The 19,359-nt window shown below is 34.2% G+C and overlaps 2 protein-coding genes across 3 annotated transcripts in view; both read right to left on the reverse strand.

The window, feature by feature from the left end:
• Positions 1-19,359, reverse strand: part of LOC126769487 (uncharacterized) — a 1,339,673-nt gene that overhangs the window by 389,534 nt on the left and 930,780 nt on the right. The window contains exon 4 of one of the 2 annotated variants that reach the window (XR_007669374.1): positions 13,452-13,514. The exons of the other annotated variant lie outside the window; for it this stretch is intronic. The gene's annotated coding sequence lies outside the window, so the exon portion shown is untranslated. Of the gene's footprint in view, positions 1-13,451; positions 13,515-19,359 lie in introns of those variants that run through there. 2 annotated transcript variants of the gene reach the window in all.
• LOC126769542 (Na(+)/H(+) exchange regulatory cofactor NHE-RF2-like) overlaps positions 1-19,359 on the reverse strand; it is a 408,391-nt gene that overhangs the window by 364,892 nt on the left and 24,140 nt on the right. The window lies entirely within an intron of this gene.

Here is a 19,359-nt window from a genome sequence, read left to right on the forward strand (position 1 = left end):
ACTACGAACATCGCCCTGTAAATTCCTTAACTCGCTTCCAACGAATAGAACAGCTGAGACAACATTTTTGGACTCGATGGAGTAAGGAATATATATCGGAACTTCAGATAAGAACCAAATGAAGGTCATGTAAGGGTTCGCTGAAACTCAACTCTTTGGTTCTTTTAAAAGAGGATAACTTGCCGGCACTAAAATGGAGAATGGGGAGAATCGTGGCTGTCCATCCCGGTCCAGATGGGATCATCAGAGTTGCAGATGTCAAGACGTCCAATGGCGTAGTTCGAAGATCATTTAGCAAAATTTGCCCATTACCCGACCTTTCTGAAGATGGAAATACTGGTTGAAAGGGAATCTTTCAACGTCCGGGGGTATGTTGGCGCAAGCGCCTGTTAAAACTGTGAAGCAATTTAGTATATGGACGTTACGGAACGATTTAGATATAAGGCACATTGTTTATTGTAATTTTTTACCTACCCTGTCATAAAAATATGTAACACAATAAAATTTTCATTGCAACTAAACTACGCCTTTTTTAATATCTCCTCGTTAAATACTATCAAAATCCGCAACAATCATTAATAATATTTTTATTAAAATAATTTTAGGTACATAAATATTTTAATAGTGCCTTTTAAATAATATAATAATACATTAATATAAAAGTGACACTGTCGTAAAATTCTCGATAGATGTCACTTTTACCTTTAAGCAAGTTAGCTTACCGCTATTCAACGATAGATGTCACTTTTTGGTATTTGTTCTAATATTTTTTTTTTGATAATTCATGCCATAATCCCTACCTAATATAAATGCTAATGTGTTTATAGGCTTATACTTTCAGGCAGGAACGGAAATATGCCGTACAGCGAATGTTTGCTTCGCAAGTCAAAATATTATTTTTATTATTGAGGGTACTGACGAATTTTGTTAGGTTAAAATATTTATTAAAATTAATATTTATATATTTTCATAGATATATTAAAAAAATTATATAGAAACTTAAACAAAACCAAAAGTTGCCATATAATTAAATCAGTATAACACTTTAAAGCTTTTAAGAGTTTAAAACTGTTTAAGAGGAAACGTTACCTGGAACGACAGGACTTCATAAGAAGATGAGTGCTTGATATAGTAAGATTGAATTAAAACTTCAGTTAAAATCTCTTCAAGTTTTATGAGCTCGAATACGACTTTACCATTTATATGGCGGCTTTAACATAATCTCCGTAGGAGAGATTTTATTTATTCATTCATTAATTGATCTAAATTTATAGTAATTTTATTGTCATTTTACTGTATGGAGTTCTACAAATCTATCATACAAAGTTTTCTTAGAATCAGTTATAGTTTTGTCAGAATATTTGACACTTGGAAAGCGTCGGAGCGATATTTTGAATCATATATCGTATATACACATACTATCGGACATATACATATGACACCAACGAAACCAAAAAATAGAATAATAATACTTATTATTCTCCTGACATACCTATCAAACAACATACATTTTTTATTTATAGTATTATTATGAAATATAATTTTAATTCCTGTTTTTATGTAATATTTCTAAGAATGGAATAAGAAGGGTCGTCACTTGCATTACTGATTTATGTTCTAAATAGCTGCGACTCGCTATTTTATCCACGTTAAATTGTTTTTACGTATATATGTACGTAATCTTTAAGTTATTATAACTTTTGATAGATACAACCGATTTTGTTGAAATAAAAACTAATGTGTGCCTTATTCTTGCCTATATTAACTAAATTACTAACATTTGAATTTAATTGTTATCAATAATGAACGAACGAACGAACAAATAATGCTTGTTTTCGTTTTGACAACTCGGAAATATTCATATTAACTCAATAAATAAGTTATTTTTAATTTTATAAATAAAATTAATTGTGGATACAGACAAAGATGATAAAGATTCGATGTGACCAATATGTATTAGAGGGACAACAATTTCAAATACTCTTATTATTTATTTTGAAACATAAAAAAATTAAATAGGTATTTGTACGGTTTTCTTAAATGCAAAGAATACACATTTGTACGCTCGTTATGTTTTTTCAATACTTTAGACAGGAGCGTTAGACACCGTTTGTTTATCAGTTATTAATCTCTGTTGAGATACCGGAATGAATAATGACCAGTGGTTCAGATTAAATACTTATGAAAATGTATAATGATGGTAAGTACGAGTGTGTAGTGATAGTAATATAGCCTGCCTCGTTGGTCTAGTGGCTAGATATAAGGCCGCAGAACCCGAGATCCTGGGTTCAAATTCCAGGTCGGGCCGATAAAAAGTTAGTGAGTTTTTCTGTCAAAGATTCTCAGTAGCTTCCCGGAGTCTGGAAGTTGGAAGTGTGTACACTCCCGTGCCTCAAAGAGCACGTAAAACTGTTGTTCCTGCGCCTGAACTCTTTCCGGTCGTGTCGGATTATGAGAGTGAGGGAATAGAGAATGCACCTGTGTTTGCGTACGCACTTGTGCACTATAATATGTCCTGCGCCGTTGACTAATCTGTTGAGATTGGCTGCCGTGCCTGAAATCTATTAGGAGGACATCAACATCTTCAAATTTTGGTTCCTAAAATTATTTATTTTTTAGCTTTTCTTCATATTGATAAAGAAAGTAAGTTATAACTTGTATACGATTTAGGAGGACATCAACATCTTCAAATTTTGGTTAATAAAATTATTTATTTTTTAGCTTTTCTTCATATTGATAAAGAAAGTAAGTTATAACTTGTATACGCTAAATTCTGGATAAAAATTTAAATCTGAATATTATAACCATAATCATCTTATTTTTTATCTTTTTCTATTCTCCATTTATTATATTTGCGTATCATTACCAATGAATTATTCATTTAAAAATATAGTTTTAGAAATTATTGTGATCCTGTGGGTATTTATGCAACTTCAAGTAAGTCCCTACAATTTAAATAACTAGTCTTAAAGTATTAATACAAAAAACTGACAAAATGCAGTAGATAAAAATACAATGGTAACTGGCACAATTGCTTAGTGTATCTTGGTTGACAAAAGTATTAGCCACGTTATCTGTTCTTAATACTTGCACAATAGCGACAGATTAAAAAAATCCTTTACAATACAGTGACGGTGGTCTCGCTCATTCGACCAAATGCTAATTCGTTTACTTCTCTTACAAGGTAGAATTCATTCTCGTCTTTTATTATTCAAAAATATTCAATAGAAATACACTTTTCTAATTAAATAAGTGATAACGAAGTAACAGCCTGTAAAACGTCCCAATGCTCGGCTCAGGTGCAGGTGTTGTAACGACTGGGCCATCTTCAATCTTTTATGATTAATAGGTATTTTTAAAACGTTAGTTATTAAGCTACCTACATATACTAATATTTAAACTTTCCTCCTTACTTATGTGAAACATGAAGCTTTTGTCACATTAATTAAATGAATAATAAAATATTCATTGTCGTTTACAACGCTATCGTACAATAAAATCTTAATGCTAATTATTAAGAACTCTTTATTAGTTCAAACCTTTTTGTGAGCATACTCGTGTACCTGAATGTATGTAATTAATTCGTAGATATATATCTTGGTCAATCGGATATTCTAATTGGTTATTTGATTGCAATGTTTTATTCTTTAGCTCCTACGGAATTTCAGTAACTACACGTTAAAAGCCTTCCAGTATTAGATGACATAGCGACAGCTGTCACAAAATTATATTATATAAGACGCGGTGTGATATTTACATTAGATATTAAAATTATGAGGCAACATCAGTCAACGGTAACACCTGCCTGTGTTGCGAATATTAATCCTTTAAGTGTGGGCACTGACCATACTCTACAAAAAATGACATGCATTATGCCTTCTTATACATACAGCATCTTTATCCGAAATAATATTTTTGAATATAGATTCTAACGAGAAGAACTGACAACAGTTAGTTTTTTTTTTATTTAGGTATATTAATAATAAAACTTTATTTTTATCCAATACATACATATTATAAATAGTAGCCCTGACTCCTGAACTGGCGTTACCCGTGCGTCAGAAGTCAGTTCCATCCCATTCAATTATTAAAAAGTATTACAAAGGGTCTTATTACTAATTATTGTAAGTTAATCCAAACCGTGTGCGCGTGACTGCATAAATGTGTGTATGTGTGCTATAATTGAGCGTGTGATGTGAATGTTCATTTATGAGGTAGTTAATAGTTTCTCAACGTCTTCATAATTAAGTTGTTTCAACCATGTTTTAGTTTTGCCTTTTAATTGGTAGTTATTAATGTCCTTTATTCTTGAAAATTGAGTATTTTTTATAAAATCTAGGTACGAGACTGTTATATTGTTGCTGTGCAAATTTACTTTTAACTTTATTGTAAGGAAATCGATGGAATATGAATTAAATACAATTAAATTTATTAGTTATCCGGTATGAAAATCAACGGATACTAATGTTTTCTTTATAATCGATATAGTCTTTTATTAAGTAAATATTTTTTCTTTATAAATTAGTTTTTGACATGCGATTTAAATTTATTAATAGGTCAAGTAAATTTTTTTTTCTACTGACTTTGTTTATTTCATTACATCAACTAAATTTATTTAATATTACATTGAAACATAAATATTATATCTAAGTTAACATGTTTTGCACGTTAACACAGAAATATAACAATGTCAATTTTTTTTTATTGTTTAAGTCAAATTTAAAATAGTACCACCCAATTCCCACCCGACGCATAGCTGCCCATAATGCAGGCTGCATTTCCGCGCTGTACGTTTTTTTTACAAGAAGTGTTCATTTATTATTATAAGAATTACCGAACTGTGGAATATTATTTGTTGTTAATGTTCCAGGAAGGTTTTCATTTATTAAGTTGGTTACATGGTAAAGTAAATAAAAAACAATTAAATTTGTAACTATCCTGCCTGTAAATAAACAAATATTAACTCGTTGTGGTTGTGGTTCAAGCTCCACTTGGTTCTTCGGATCACGGCCTTATATCTACCAAAGTGCCACAGGCCAAGCTGCCGCCATCAGCGGTATGCAAACGTCGCGTTTGGCACTATAAGTCGGCAGATTGGGACGGTATGCGCGATTACTATGCGTCAGTCCCATGGAAGGAACGTTGCTTCAGTGGGAATGACCCGACAGCTAGTGCCGCTGCTGTTGCTGATGAGATCATGTTAGGAATGGAATACTACATTCCTAGCTCAGATCTCATCAGTAGGGGTACGCGTAACCGTTGGTTAACTCGTGAATGTGCCGACGCTGTATCATCTAAGCAGGCGGCATATCGCGCGTGAATCAACGGCTGCGTTAGCGGGGCATCTAACATTGACTCACTGAAAGCAAACTACAATGAAAATTCCAAGTCCTGTAGGAAGGCATACACGAGAGCGGATGCACAGTGCATTGTACAGATTGGTCATGACCTTATTTCGCATCCTAGGATTCCTCGCATTGCAAAACGATTTCCACCGCTCAGAAATCCGGACGGATCGCTAGCTCACAGTCCGCAGGAGAAAGCCGATCTCCTGGCTAAACTCTTTGCCGACAACTCCGTGATCGATGATTGTAGTGCGCTGCCACCAACAATACCTTCATATGGCCACACGATGCCTGACATCAAAATCAGGCAACGTGATGTGCGTGCGGAGCTGCAATCACTCGATATACGGAAAGCTAGCGGTCCCGATGGAATACCAACCATAGTGCTGAAGAAGTGCGCGGCGGAGCTGTCTTCTGTGTTAACGCGCCTGTTCCAACTTTCTCTCTCTTCGGGATGTGTGCCGGAGGCTTGGAGAAGAGCTAATGTGCAAGCGGTTCCCAAAAAGGGGGATCGGTCTGACCCGGCAAATTATCGACCAATAGCTATCACCTCAGTAATTTGAAAGGTGATGGAACGAATTCTTAACAACCAATTGATCCATTACCTAGAAGATCGCTGTCTAATTAATGATCGTCAGTACGGGTTTCGACCAAAACGGTGTTCCTCTAGCGTACGTAACACACCTCTGGGGTGAAGCTATCGACAAGCATGGAGAATCGTTGGCTGTCAGCCTCGATATCTCCAAGGCTTTCGACAGAGTCTGTCACAGAAGTCTTCTCTCCAAGCTACCGGCATATGGTCTGCCTGCTCAGCTACGCACCAGGATTGCCAGCTTCCCACACAAGCGTAGCCTTCGTGTTTTAGTAGATGGTTGCGCTTCACAATTCTATGTAGTGAATGCTGGGGTCCCCCAGGGATCTGTGCTATCTCCCACACTCTCTCTTTTGCATATCAATGATATGCTCTCTCTTGGGAACATACATTGCTATGCAGACGATAGTACAGTGCATGGTGGATACCACGGACGCGCAGTGGCTGGGCGGACGGAAACTGAGGAGAGGCGGAAGAATCTTGTCATTGAACTCGATAGGACATTAGAGCTCATCGCCAAATGGGGTTCTGATAATCTTGTTGAGTTTAATGCCAAGAAAACACAGGTATGCGCTCTCACAGCGAAAAAGTCACCATTTTCCCCTCTTCCCTTCCTCTGTGGCACACCGCTGATGATAAAAAGCAAAATCGCCATGCTGGGGATGGACGTTCGCTGCGACCTTAGTCCAAGGGATTACATCGAGGCTATTATAAAAACTGCTTCGTTATAAATATTGCTCGCACCTTTGGGATGGCTCCGCTAAGTACCTACTGGAGGCCTTGGACCGGTTGCAGCGACGTGCAGTACGCATTATTGGCGACGTAAAGGTCACAAACACCCTTGAACCTTTACAATTGCGTCGCGAGATAGCAGCACTGAGCGCTTTCTATCGACTGTATCACGGCGAGTGCTCTGAGGAATTATTCTCTCTAATTCCTGCTTCCCCCTTCCTTCTTAAGTCCACGCGAGCTGGTTCTCGATGTCACCGCCTAACTGTGACATCAATTTCATCGTGCACAAAGACATTTGGCAACTCCTTTCTGTGTCGCACTACCAAAACATGGAATTCCTTACCAGCTCACGTGTTCCCCTCCTCTTACAACCAGGGTTCCTTCAAACGAGGCGCGAAGAGGCGTCTTGCGGGCCGGCAAGGCGGGGACGGCTAGTACAGAACATTCTTCCCGACTGTACTGGCCGTCGTCGCGTTTGGACTCTACTACCACTTACCATCAGGTGGAGTAGAGTCATTTGCCATCCCGGGGCATATAAAAAAAAAAAAAGTGTAAATAGTATGTAAAGTTATTATAACTTTTCTTTTAAAATTTCTAAAATAAATAAAAATGTAGTGTCTGTCTCTCAGTTTGCCGGGTCTAATCGCCAAAAAGAAAAAAATAATTATTATAGAGAATATTCTGATGTACTGTTTGTCTTTAAAATTATCATCCAAATCCGTTGTATACCTATATAGGTAGATAAGTATAATTACAAAAAATATTTTCAGGAAATCATTGCAACTCTTTCGAAATGTGATAAAAAGCGTTATTTTTCTTCCGTTAATATTTTTAAGCTTTAGGACTTGGGCTTTAGGTTATTGCTCAATGTGCAATATAAACTTAACGCGGCTTAAACCGTTGGGCACTGGTAATAATAAATACATGTATAAAGATGTATCCTGCACGTACTGCTTATTACTTCATTGTATAGTAAATGTAGTAATCGATAACTACCGCATTGTGTGATTGATACAGTTGCAACGCGGAAATAAGATGCATCTGTTATTTCGGAACACATTATCCAAAATGAACTCTATTGTATGAACTCTATATAGAGTTAAAAATTGATTGTGCCGCGTATGCTTTGCTAGAATTACATTTAAGGTAATATAAGTTTTATTATATTGTGTTAAAGAATGAATTATAATAGCACAGATTACGTGTGAATGCCCACGCGCCTGCCATTTGTGTTAACCCATTACAAAACTTAGTGGTCGGTTCGACCATTTTGTATTGTTGACATATTTCAAGATGGATGGTATAACTGTTTCACAATAATGTGTGTTTGATATCTATTTTATTTTCCGTTAGTGTTTTTTTGGACGGCAGACGATTTAAATTCCATGCATTTCAATTTGAAATAACTTCGAAGAGATACACTGGATACGGTTTTGTCACGAACTTTCTATAAATGACTTTTGTATATTTAAATGTGTTACTTCGTGAAAATTAACAAAAATAAATTAGTAATGAGTATTTAAAAATATTTTTTTTATAATTTGGTTTAATTACTGCAATTAAATGAATAGTAATCATTTCAAAAAGTATATTATTCTATATTTAAATTTTCTTTTTCGGAAGCATAAAGCTTAATAGTCCCTTTCAAATTAAACTTATTTAATTTTTTTAAAGGCCCTAATGGTGAGTTCCCATAACAGATAATGATGTCCAGCGCGTGCTGTGATAAAAGTCATCGAAGCGTCATCAGGGGACCAACTGTCGCGTCTTTCTCGTAAGTTCCGGTCGAAATTTTGCAATTATATAAATAAAAACCGACGGTGGTCCTACATTAATCCCGTGACAGGAAAGGGTTATAATACCTTAAACGTTTCAAGTGAGACGCATCTACAATTGGTCAAAAGATTATTCAAAAACATGAAAAACCAGTTGCTTGGGTTGATGCATTACTTTAAATATTGTCATTTATTGAACTTTAGCTTCCGATATGCATTTTTTCAAATTTTCAATAACCGATAACGAAATTTCGACCTTCAGAACTAACCCCGTGGACGGTCGGAGACAAAAGTTGAAAATGAAGAATTAAAGGCTATTGTGGAAGCGGATCCATCACAAAGCACTTCAGAGATAGCTGCAGTCTTCGGGGTAAGTGATAAAACTGCATTAATTCATTTCAAGCAAATCGGGAAAGTAAAAAAACTTGAACGATGGGTACCTCATGAATTGAGTGAATCGAACTTGCAAACACGCGTAGACTGCTGTGTTACTTTGCTCAACCGACACAATAATGAAGGGATTTTAAATCGAATCATTACTTGTGATGAAAAGTAGATACTGTACGATAATCGGAAGCGCTCGTCGCTATGGCTGAACCCTGGAAACCCAGCCAAATCCTACCCTAAACGAAAATTGACTCAGAAAAAGTTACTTGTGAGTGTTTGGTGGACTAGCGCCGGTGTCGTTCACTACAGCTTTTTAAAATCTGGCTAAACTATTACGGCATATCTATTGTCAGCAACTGCAAACCATGAAGGAAGAACTAGCAACTAAACAACCGAGATTGGTCAATCGCTCTAGGCCACTGCTGCTTCACGACAACGCAAGACACACACTGTACAATTAACAACCACTAAGTTAAATGCTACAATTAGAATGTCTACGACATCCACCGTACCCCCCGGGCCTGTCTCCAACAGATTACCATTTTTTCCGGAATTTGGACAACTTCTTACAAGGAAAAAAATTCAACTCCGATGCGGAGGTCCAAACCGCCTTCAAAGAGTTTATTGATTCTCGCCCCATGGTGTTTTTTAGTAAAAGGATCTATGAGATAGCAAAAGTGTATGAATAGCAACGGTATTTTGATTAATTAAATATATTTTACAAAAAAAAAAACTTTATATTCCTCCCGTACAAAACGCCAATTTCATATGTAAGGACCTAATAATAATACATTTATTGTTATATGGTTCTTTAAGTAAAACTTCTTTGGATGCGATATGAATTAAATTTCAATATAGTATAAGAGCAACGTTTCTGTATGTAATGTTTAAGTGAGTTCCAAACCCTCTCTCCTTAATTAATTATTTAAGTCGAGTCTTTACCTAGCGATTGTTAAGTTAGGTACTTAAGTCCTGTGTTTGATAGAAAGTTACTGTCTAAAAAAGACGGGTTGAAAAATGCATATCTAATTATGTATTTAAAAATATAACATTTATGTTACGTTCTTATAGCTCACTTCTCACACATACTTTTATCACCGAAATTTAGTTGAGAAGGTTTGATTTTTGATTTTTTATGTGAAACTTTGATTTTTAAAGACGTATAAATTCGTAAGTATATATTTTTTAATTGTTAATTTTAAGGCTTAGTGATAACTTGACGGTGTAATTATTTCAGTAAATAAATAAAATAAACTCAATTCACAAATATCAACGTTTAATTTGTTCTTGGAGTGATGTTTAAGATTTATTTACTGATAGCTTTTGCGTCAGTTTCGTGTTAAGCAGAAAACTCGGATGATGTCACTATTGTTTACAGCGACCGCATTGCGATAAATTGAACACAACTCGCTCAGTCTATACAAGAGCAAAAAACAAAGGTTTCGAATTAAGATAAAATTGTATAAAAGGCAAATAAAGGTTCTCAAATAACAAAATGTACTCAAGTTCTCGGCTGTAGTTCAAAAGCTGCTGTAATTTATACTAAGTAAACATGTCGCACGCGACTTTGTTAACGCTAACAATTCATAAGGACATTTTTTTGATCCCGCTATAAATATATGACATTAAGAGACTGTAACTGATTTAAATAATTACTAATTATATTTCTTTGCTTATTTTATTCCATTGGACATTCCTAACTGTAATATTTGACTTACTCCCAGCAAAAAAGTAATAGAATCCTATTGTTTAAGGGGAAATTTAATATTTATGTCGCCTACAGTCCCGTTACGACTCCCGCAGGTAGAGGATTACCCCTTCCACAACACCCTTTTACTCCCACAAATGAGACAGACGCGTTAGAAAATTGCATTCAGTGTTTACTGACTATTTGTTCAGAAAACAACACATGCTAAAAAATGGCTTTGTGGACCCCCTACGCGGAGGAACCTTTGGACTTAACTACAAATGTTAAACAGGAAGTCTCACCAGACAGTACCTCAACACCTGGTTCCAAGGTTCCTGACTATAGATATTCATCAGAGCCACCGAGTTTAGAACATGAAAATAGATCTTACAATTGTTATGAGTGCAACATCCCGCCGTCCCAAATATCTCCGGTCGAGAGTTGGAACTACAGAAACGCACCTTCAACATCGCAATCAGAGGACTTAGATGTCGACTCGCTGTCTGATGATGCCGAGTATCAAGCCTTTTCAAGCAGGATGCATTTCGAGCTATGGCCGAGAAGAATGGAGGCAGCTTACTTGGAATTAATCCGAGAATGAGGCGAGCGGTCCAGAGGAATCGAGACGCTGACGACTCGTACAGGAAGCAGAGAGAAAAAAACAATTACGCGGCGAAACAGAGCAGAGACAGACGAAAGTTAAGAGAAGTTCGTCACGCGTTTCAAGTGACATATCTAAAGAAAAGAATTGCGAAATTAAGGCCCAAGCTCAGAAAACGAGTATGTCAACCTTGTCAACATCGCAAACAAATACGGAGCTTCCACCGCATCCGTGTATAAGCACAGTGCAACACAGTGTTGATCCGTACCCATACATCGGGTATGTCCAGCCCATGTACGTGCCCGTTGTTGAACCATGGCCTGGGCCTTCGAGTTCCGGGTTGCAGCAATCGACTAATAATTATATAAGTACGTGCTTGATATCGCCACCCAAGTCTCCGGGATCAGACAAAAAAAAAAAGCGTCCAACGGAGCTTCCACCGTATCCGTGTATAAGCACAGTGCAACACAGTGTTGAACCGTACCCATACATCGGGTATGTCCAGCCCATGTACGTGCCCGTTGTTGAACCAGCGCCTGCGTCTTCGAGTACAAATATGTCGCAATCGATGAGTGTCTCAAGGAGTACGTGCGTATTTTCGCCACCCAAGTCTCCGGTATCAGACGAAAAAAAAAAGCGTCCAAGTTATATGATAGATGTAGACGCTCTATCAGACGATCCGGACTACCTTGCGTTCGAGAAGGAAGCTCTCAGAGCAATGGCCGAAAAGAACGGATCTAACTAATCAGAACGCCGACGATTTTTATAGAAAACAGAGAAAGAGGAATAATTTTGCTGCAAAGCAGAGCCGTGACAGGAGAAAACTACGAGAGATCCACAATTCACTCAAGGTCACTTATTTGAAAAAAGACCTGTCTAAGATCATACGTCTGCTGTCTTCGAATAGGTTTATAGTGTGTGACCAGACGTGCCTTTAGAGATTTAGAATTATAATAGTGTTTATTTTTTTTTTATTTTGAACTACAAGCTCTAAACTCTAAGGTGTTTGTGCAATGATGTTTGTGCAATCTTATAAAAAGTATACTTGCAGAATATTATTCTCTAAAGAATTGTAAGTTGAAATAAATTTAATAAATGACCAAACATAAATTGACCTTTTAATTATTTAAAACCTTTTAGTTTTGTTACAAAATCATAGAAAGTTATAATCAATTTGAAGTTTACTCTAACAATATCTATATCGAGTCAAATATCTTCAATAGATTTTTCTATCTTGTATCATAAAGATAAGGTGGACTACCGAGTTTAACCTATTCAAGTCCCCATTGAATAAAAAGTTAAGTACATACCATTAAATTACAATAGAATGGGTGCGGCTTGCGCAAGCGCCGCTTTTTGCTTCTTTCCGACCAATGAGTGTTTATTGTGTATTTTACTTCAAAGTAAAGCACTGTATTAAAAACACAAATTAAACACACGAATATTCAGTGATGCTTATATGCTTGGTACAGATTTACTCGATTTAGCTAAATAATCGAGGTTTTGTAAAACACATTGTTAGGAGACTATGTAAAAATATATATCTTAATATTCCGTATGGGTAAATAAAAACCTTCATAATATAAGAGATATTTGTGCACATTGTCTTTTATGCATATTTCTAATGCGCTGTTCATAGCAGTAAGTTTTGGCATCCCTTGTTCATATGTTACAATTACATCCTAAAGAGTGGTGTTTCAAATTTTTATTTTTTATTTTATATTTGTATCGCAGACTGGTATCTAAGATGTAATGTCCTATTTGCCTGTTCCTTACCTAGCTTCTTAACTCTACAAAACAAACGATAAACGATATACACACACAACGATACAAATTATTGATATGAGGCGGTAAACTAATGAGTGGTATTCACACAAGCGCGCCTGACCATATTAATAGTGACATTTAACTGAAAATTGTAAATTAATAATTAAAAAAAACCTAATACACGCATTTTATAGAATTATTTTTTTCCAATTTTGTTTAATGTTAGTTTAGTATGGAGAGTGTTTCTGAAGGGACAATATTAGTAAAACACCAGTGAGTTTGTTATAGCCCGGTTTCTATATTTAACGAATTATTTTTTTACATCTGTAACCGATAATTTTGATATGACTTCAATACTTACGGAACGTTATTTTTTAAATGTTTTTTATTCATGCATAAGGCAAAACGAATTGTTTTTTTTTTAAATATAGTAACCGGATATGAAAGAATAGAAGTATGTAAAATAGTCAGCATACCATGGCGAAAGGATTTCCATTAAGCGGATTTCTTGATTTTCTCTTTTTGATATGTCGTTCTCGACAACACTGATGTTGCTTGGAGATTAGAGCCGGTTAGGAAGTCCGTTATGGGTGCCACTCGACGGATTATACAGATTGTGTGGGTGTAGCTGAATAAACGTTTATAGAATAAAATACCATGATTCATGATATGTACTAATATTATAAATGCGAAAGTAGCTCTGTCTGTTGGCTTATTTCTGTCACGAAGAAATCGAGGTAGTCTTAGATTTGGTTAAGGTCTTAAGTATATAATTTACAGGAACATATTTGCTATGCGAACTGAATTACGGGGAAAAGCTATTGCTATATAATAAAACTGATATAAATTGAAAACTTGCACATTAAAAAATAAATAAACAGCATATCCAAATAGGAGTATTGTTTAAAATACATAGCTGACATCTTTTTCATATTTTTTTCGCACGTAGTCAATATTCTTATATCATAAAACAGCAGGTGCAAAACCCTCTGTTTCGGATTATCTTCCATCGTCATGAAGCCTAGATATTTTATTGTAATTTGAACTCTAACACAAAGACATAAGGATATCGAAAATATGCATGACGAAAAGGCTAAATGTGTACTGTTAACCGCGAATATATTGTTAAAATCAAGGTTTTGAAGGCGTTCTCGCAATTGTATCAATTGTGTGGGCTGTGATCAAATGTTCACATGGTCTCGTGGGGCGTTGTGTACTTTATAGCGGTTCTTGAAAGGTATGATTGACAAGTCCAAGGTGTTGTACGATTCGATGCAGCGGGAACATCAAGTGTGGTCCGTTAAGACGAAGTCTTTTGATTCTATTGCTTATTTTCCATCATTGATCATATGAAATATTAAATACAGTAACAACTTATAAATGCCCCACTGCTGGGCTAAGGCCTCCTCTCCCTTTTTGAGGAGGAGGTTTGGAGCTTAAAAAACTTTAGTATTTTTCAAAACCGATAATTTGTTAGTATTATGAAACTTGTTAAAGCCCGTTATCGATAAAGCGGCAAGTAACATCAACAAATATATTATAACCAGGAAAAGTTTATCAACATCCAAACAAACAACAGTTGATATATATGTAATGAAATGACATTTCATTATTCCAAATTTGCTGCGCTCCGCGCGTTTTTAATCTGTAACTAAAAGTCAGTTTGCCGCGCATTTGATGGTTGAATGACAGAATGACGGATAATGTTTAGATTATTTTGAACTTTGATTTTGTAAGAAAATAAAGAGATATAATAGAGGAGGCGATATTAGTGAACTTTAAATGTCGTTTCTTTGTATTTTCAGAGAAACAATTTGTGGTTCATTTTGAGCATCCTCAATAACCTATCTTATAAAACGACATTTTCGTTAACTAAAATGGACCGGCTGCAATTCGAATTTACGATGATAGCATCAAATGATGGCAAATCTAATATATTAGCCATAACCTCGATATCTACAGAAGAAGGAAAATGTTATGTTTTACCTGAGGAGCTGAAACCGGTGACTCATCATACATATATTATCAAGATGAACACTTTCTCAAAAATAAAAAATAGCATAAAGAAAAGGCATCAAAGTAGAAAAATATGGATAAAATTGGATGAAGATCTTAAGAAAACGTATCTAGATGAAGAAGGTAATATGCAATTTTTCGATCAATATTTAGAAGAAATGAGCTTAAAACAACCAGTAGACAAAAGTGACAATTTGCAATATATCTTGGAAAAATTAATAGAAACTACTACGAAGAAAGAAAATCAACATAACCTAAAACATATTTCAGAGAAATTTATTATTGAAAAATTCACAAGTAAGAATCCTAATGCAATGCAATGGATCGAGAGTTTTGAAAAAGAATGTGAGCGCTTTAACATATCAAAAGATGAAACAAAAATAGACATATTGAAGTTGTTTTTAGAAAAATCTTGTTTAGATTGGTATAGCTCAATGACCATAAAACTTACAATAAATGCACAGTGGACTGAATGGAAAGACAAATTTTTAGAAACTTTTAAAAACCGAGGATGGGATATAGTCACATATTTGCATTCAGATATAAAGAAGGACTACTAATTGATTACGCTATAAAAAAAGAAAGACTTCTACTAGATATAAATAAATCTATAGACTCTAAAACAATGATAGATCTTATTGCAACGGGTTTACCTGATTTGTTCAATGTGATAAGAAAATATGAAGGTATGATGTACAAGAAAAACTCAACTACAATAAAAAGCGGTACATTCCTTTATAAAAATAAAACTAATGATAAGAAGCCATGTAAGACCTGTGAATCTCTGGACAAAGGAATTAGATATCATCCGGAGGAGTCATGTTGGTTCAAGAAAAATAAAAATGAATCTGAAAAGGTTTTTAAACCCAGGAAAGTAAATAATAACTCCATAATTAAAGTAGATATAAACATTAAAAAAAATCGAGTAAGTACACCATTAATCAAGATCAAACTTTTATTAGAGAAAAAATTAGAAGTGAGCGGCATTTATGATTCAGGCTCACAAATCTCTTTAATAAATTCAAGACTGATTAAATTAAAAGAAAAAAAGGAAAATGTGAATATAGCATACATGAAAACGGTTAATGGTGTGAAAAAAACAGATGGCTTGATAACAATAAAAATAAAAATACTTGATATAGAAGAAGAGGTGGATGTGTATATAGTAGAAAATGATGATTTTGATGATTTTATAATCGGATTGGATATGATAAAGAAATTCAAATTAACCCAAAACGAGGACTTGCAAATAGAACAAAAGAAAATAACAAATAAAATAGATGAAATATCTAAAGATAACAGAAATGAAAAAAAGAATATAAAAACATTTGCAATAAATTTTAATGAACACATAGAAACAGAAGAATTTGTAAGTATGACAGACCATTTAGATAATGAAAAGAAAATTGAGATAGAGAAAATATTAAAGGAATATAAAACAATTTTCGCTAAGGACAAATATGATATAGGATCAGTCAGAGATTATGAAGCTCACATAGATTTACTAACAAATAGATACTGCAGTAAAAGACCATACAGATGTACAATAGAAGATAAATTAGAAATCGAAGAGCAAATATCCATGTTATTAAAGAATAATTTAATAGAAGAATCCTACAGTCCTTTCGCTGCTCCAGTGACATTGGCATTTAAAAAAGGTGAAAATAGAAAATCCCGCTTATGTGTAGACTTCAGGGAACTGAATAAAATTGTTGTTCCACAATCTCAACCTTTCCCATTAATAGATGATTTGATTATTAAAACTAGAAATTGTAAGTATTTTACTACACTGGATATAAACTCAGCTTTTTGGGCTATACCACTACGGGTAGAAGATAGAAGTAAAACAGGATTTGTGACACAAGATGGCCACTTTCAGTGGACCTGCCTTCCTTTTGGCTTAAAAACATCACCAGCTATTTTTCAGAGAATTTTAAGCAATATTCTAAGAAAGCACAATCTCACAGGATATTCCGTAAATTATATTGATGATATTCTTATATACTCAACCACCTTCGAAGACCATATAAGACACATAAGAAATGTATTAGAAGGAATGATAAAAGAAGGCTTTAGATTAAAGTTTAAAAAATGTATGTTTGCTTCAGACTCAGTAAAGTACCTCGGGCATGTAATTCAGAACAACTCAGTAAGACCACTAAAAGACAATTTGATCTCAATTAAAAATTTTCCAACTCCTAAGACACAAAAGAACATCAGACAATTTTTGGGAAAAATCAACTTCTACCATGAATACATACCAAGAAGCGCAATTATTTTAGACCCGTTACACAATTTATTAAGAAAAAATGAAAAGTTTGTATGGTCAGAGAAATGTGAAGAATCATTTAATCAAATAAAAAGATATTTATGTTCTCAACCTGTGTTGGAAATATTCGATAAAGACTTACCAATAAAAATCTTTACAGATGCCTCTTTAGAGGGTATTGGGGCAATATTAAAACAGACACAACTAGATGGTAAAGACAAACCAGTTGCATATTTTTCAAAAAAACTAAACGAATCTCAAAAACGGAAAAAGGCTATTTATTTGGAATGTTTTGCTATGAAAGAAGCGGTTAAATACTGGCAACATTGGCTAATTGGAAAACATTTCACTATTTACTCTGACCACAAACCTCTAGAAAACATGAATATTAAATGCAGGACAGATGAAGAATTGGGTGACCTCACATATTACTAATCTCAATATGACTTTACAGTAAAATATATACCTGGTAAAGAAAATATAGAAGCAGATTGTTTGAGCCGAAACCCTGTATTAGAATCAGAAGATAACAAGGAGGAAATATTGAAAATAGTTAATTTAATACAAATGAAAGATATAGTTGAAGATCAAGAGAAAAATGAAACAATAAAAGAAAAGAAACAAAATTTACTACAAAAAAATAAAATCTATTATAAAAAAATAAAGAAACATGAAAAGATTATACTCTCAGAAAAATTTAGTAAAGAATTAATAAAAAAGGTGCATGAAGACTATTGTCATATTGGAATTAGACAATTACAGAAAAAAATAAGTCCAATATATACAGCTAAAAACCTAACAAAAAATATAATAAATATTTGTAAAACATGTGAAATATGCATAAAAAATAAATCAAGATGTCAAGGAAAATTTGGGTTAATGTCACAACTGGGACCAGCGACAAAACCATTTGAGATAATGTCAATGGATACTATAGGTGGCTTCGGGGGATCTAGGTCCACAAAAAAATACTTACACCTTTTAGTAGACCACTACACAAGATATGCTTTTATTACAACTTCAAAAACACAGAACGCAAGTGACTTTATAAAATTAACAAAGAAAGTACTAGAGACAGATGAGATTGGAATAATTCTGACAGATCAATATCCAGGCATCAATTCAATAGAATTTAAACAACATTTGCAGGAGAATAACATTAAACTAATTTTTACAGCTGTGAATACACCATTCTCGAACGGCTTGAACGAACGATTAAACCAAACAATTGTAAATAAAATAAGATGTAAAATAAATGAGAAAAATAATAAGAGAACATGGACAACAATAGCAAGAGAATGTATAGAGAAATATAATGAAACAGACCACTCTGTTACAGGTTTTGCACCAAAATATTTACTGGACGGAACCAATGTTAGTATTCTACCAAATGAAATTAAAACAATAGAAACCGAAGACAAGTGGATTGCTGATAGAAGATTAGCATTAGAGAATACAATAAAATCCCATAAGTACAATAAGAAAATATTTGATAGAAATAGGAAAATGCAAGAGTTTGAGATAGGAGACAGTGTATATGTAGAAAATGGAAATAGACTGAATAGAAAAAATTAGACGAATTAAAAATAGGCCCTTTCAAGATAATAGAGAAAATATCAAATACATTTATAGGATTGACACTGGCAACAAGAAAACAGAATCAACTTTATTTCACATAACAAAATTACAACCTATCACAGCAGATGAGGTAGAAGAAAACGAATATGAAGATAACTTCTAGATTATATTATTTAGAATTTTCGTTTATAGTAGATTAGATTATTTAAAATTTTCGTTTATAGTAGATTATATTATTTAGAATTTTCGCTCTTAGGGGGGGAGATGTAATGAAATGACATTTCATTATTCCAAATTTGCTGCGCTCCGCGCGTTTTTAATCTGTAACTAAAAGTCCGTTTGCCGCGCATTTGATGGTTGAATGACAGAATGACGGATAATGTTTAGATTATTTTGAACTTTGATTTTGTAAGAAAATAAAGAGATATAATAGAGGAGGCGATATTAGTGAACTTTAAATGTCGTTTCTTTGTATTTTCAGAGAAACAATTTGTGGTTCATTTTGAGCATCCTCAATAACCTATCTTATATATATATCGCAGGTATAATTTCACTAGTGATATTATAATTAAACGGTAGATTGTGAATCGATTTCATTTCTTGCAATTTA

The sequence above is a fragment of the Nymphalis io genome, chromosome 7 (assembly GCF_905147045.1).
Source record: "Nymphalis io chromosome 7, ilAglIoxx1.1, whole genome shotgun sequence".
In the NCBI taxonomy this organism is placed as follows: domain Eukaryota; kingdom Metazoa; phylum Arthropoda; class Insecta; order Lepidoptera; family Nymphalidae; genus Nymphalis; species Nymphalis io.